The sequence below is a fragment of the Nematolebias whitei genome, chromosome 5 (genome assembly GCF_014905685.2).
Source record: "Nematolebias whitei isolate Nwh7 chromosome 5, NemWhi1, whole genome shotgun sequence".
In the NCBI taxonomy this organism is placed as follows: Eukaryota; Metazoa; Chordata; class Actinopteri; order Cyprinodontiformes; family Rivulidae; genus Nematolebias; species Nematolebias whitei.
In genome coordinates, this window is record NC_056502.1 from 8,827,991 (window position 1) to 8,831,383 (window position 3,393).

Here is a 3,393-nt window from a genome sequence, read left to right on the forward strand (position 1 = left end):
GAAAGTCACAAAACAAAGATATAATTTCTCCTTATCCCACATACTTCACAGTAATATGCTGCTAATGAAGTTGGAATTAGTGAAATGACATATTCGGACCAACAGGTTTCATGTGCCGAGCAAAGCTCTTGAAACAAAGTCCCCCTCGCCGTGATGTAAAGCATCAGACTTCAGCCTCTCACCATCACTCCTGGATTAAAGATTACTCACCACACACACGGGGTCAAATGTGGGATTATATTTGTATGCAGTTGTGTGCACTGCAGGACTGAAGCGAGACCTATAGATATCTGGCACCACTGCAACATGCATGTGGTGTTTGCAGCTGGTCAGACAGATGAGTCAAAAGGTTTTAGAAGGGAAAAGATTAAAGGTTGCTTTGAAGAACAAGAGACCAGGGAAAAGGACTCCAGAGATTAAAGAAAAACAGAAAAGATGACCAGTTCTGTGCACATACTGAATGCAGCTAAGAGCTAAAACTGACAAGACAACATGCTTTCAGTATTCTATCATGAAACAAGACAAACAAAAGTGTTATTACAGCTCATTGAAAAAAATGCTTGATTTGGTTAAAGGTAAACATCTAATGTATATCTCCATGCCTTTAGTTTGTTACATAGTAAATATAAAAAAAATTAAAAATACTGTTGTTTTTGTTGCTTATTTTTCAAAATATAGACTAAAATAGTGTGAACAGATTAGTTGTCTCATAGACCTTTGCATTGTGGTCACGTTTCAGACTAAGTGTTTGACCTTAATTAGTACCACAGGTGCCTTCCAGCTTCTCATCAGCTATTCAGCATATTTAAAGGGAACTAACAGCCACCGGGTATCATTGTGTGCACGGCACTCAACATGGAGCAGAGACAGCAAAGGAGATGTCTGGAAACAAAAAATAACAATTGAGATATCCATCTAACTTCTGCTGCATGAGGTTAGGATGTGGAGACAACAGGTCCAGGAGGAAAACCCAGACATCCCGCTTTCTAGGATCCCAAGGTTCCCATACTATAGCTCTGGGTCTGCTCTGAGGTCTCCTCCCAGTGGGATGAGCCCAGACAACATCCAGCTGTGGCATCCTAATATGATGTTCAAACCACCAGCTTTGAGGTCAACGCTTATTATCTCTAAAGCTAAGAACAACCACCTAACAAAGGAAGCTCATTTCAGCCATTTATATCTGAGATTGTTTTATTTCTGGTATGATCCACACCTCATGACCATGGTGAGGGTTAGAAACCATTAAATTGCTTTGCCTTTTTGTCTCAGCTGTTTTTTTTGTTTGTTTTTTGTTTGTTTTTTCACCATGACAGACCAGAGCAACACTCACATTATTATGTATGAAGCCTGTATTGATCCATGTCCTGCTCCACCTCACTATCACAGAACAAGACTTCCAGATACTTGAACTTGTCCACTTGAAGCAAAGACTTATCTCCAGAGAGCACAAGAAGTTAATAAAACTCCTGAAATGATGTTATGGGATTTGGTTATGGTGCCAACCCAGAATTTTCATCTCACCATCTGGCCTCTTAAAGCCTGTATATTTGTTATAAAGATATTTAGGAATGAAAATTTGTTCAATAGTTCAGTGTTTACCAAACCTGAGAGGCACTCTGTTATTTATTTGTAAGAAAATGAAGTTTATTCATTGATCCATGTGTCTGGCTTTAACTCCAGGAGCAGATCGTCTCCAGTCTTTTATTTCCACAAGACAATGTTCAGACTGTATTTTTAGATCCACATTTTTATTTGAAATTGTTAAAATTTAGCTATGCCCGTGCATCAGTTATGAACTTGAGTTATATTTTACATTGCTGATTCATGGAATATAAATAATAGTTTTGTGGGTTTGTTTTCAATCCCATATAAAGTGGAACTGCAAGGTTTAATCTTTCTGCTGCAGCAGTGACTCAAGATAAGAGCACGTGCTGCCTCCAGCTCTGAGTGTTTTATTGAGCTGAGGCATGGAATTAAAAATCTATAATAAAGAGGAAATAACCTGACATCGGTTTAATGATGAACAATGACCCAATCTCACCAGTTACACACTTTAGTGGTGCAGACACCCCCATCCTGGTGAGCAGCAGGCGTCATTCTGGGGGCGGTGGGCTCCTCTGTCATCAGCAGCATCCTCAGCCAATGGCAACAAACCAGCGGAGGAGAGAAACTGTCTCTCCGGAGCGCAGAGGAGCAGAGCGCATGCAGCGCGCGTCCTCAGATGAGACTCTCTGATCCTGGACTTTGGACTTGTTCATTCTTTCGTGGACTTCAGGTTATTTTTGGAAAAGACTCTACAATGTGGATGTCCAACAGTGAGATGAAGCGCCTGGTGTTCTGGCATCTCGAAAAGAGTTTAAAACTGAAAGTGAGTAGAGCTGAAGACCATGAGAGGCGCTTTAATATGAAAATACCAAAGTGCAATAAGGGAATAATTTCTGCAGAATGTCAAAAATAGTGCTGGTGCAGCTTTTTGGTTTATTCTTATGGATTTTCCTTTTGTTTTAATACCCAGTGAGTGGATATTTATTTATTTATTTTTTAATTATTTTTATTTGGGGGGGGGGGGGGGGGGTCATGACTGCGCGCTCTTCAGATGGATATAAAAAAGCTTGAGGATGTGACAGCTGAAAGTCAGGGGCAGAATAAGTAGGAGTCTTTGGGATTTTTTTTTTTTTTTAAACACTGCAGCTTGTATTAGATTTTTAAAACTTATTTAAACGTTTAAGCAGCAGAAATAATCATGCAGTTTTTAATCAAACTGTCCCCCGTGCGCGCTACGGAAAAGCCTTTCAGTTTGACATCTTATTGCGAAATGTGCAAAAAAAAAACTAAAGTTATTTCTCCCCTTATTAAAGGTAAATTGTTGATGGCTTGGTGGGTTTTGACCTAACTTAGACTTAGTTGGTCATTTCAAATTGAATTAATGTAAACGCACTTAAAGAGTTCAGGCTGCAGGATTTAAAAAAACACGGGTGTCAGCTGGCTTTTGTTTACTACTACAGCTGTTGTTCACATTGTTGCGTCATCTTGCCTCGAGCTTAAACTCCATCCATCCATCACCACCGAGCTGCAGCCCTCCTCACGTGCACGCGTAGAGCAAGCCTCGCGTGCCGGATATCAAACGTTTGCAGCAGCTTATGTCATTCTGTTCTGTTGAAGGATGAATTGTTTTCTAAAAATATCATCATTTGAATTATATTAATACATTTACTGTAAAATTAAATTTTAAAAGTTTTCTAACTTCGCAGCCTTTTTATTTTTGTTGATTTCCATTTGTTTTATTGTTGTTCAATACAAATTTTAAATTAGTGTATTTTCAAGTGGAACAAGGTCAGTACTCTATTATCTATCTATCTATCTATCTATCTATCTATCTATCTATCTATCTAT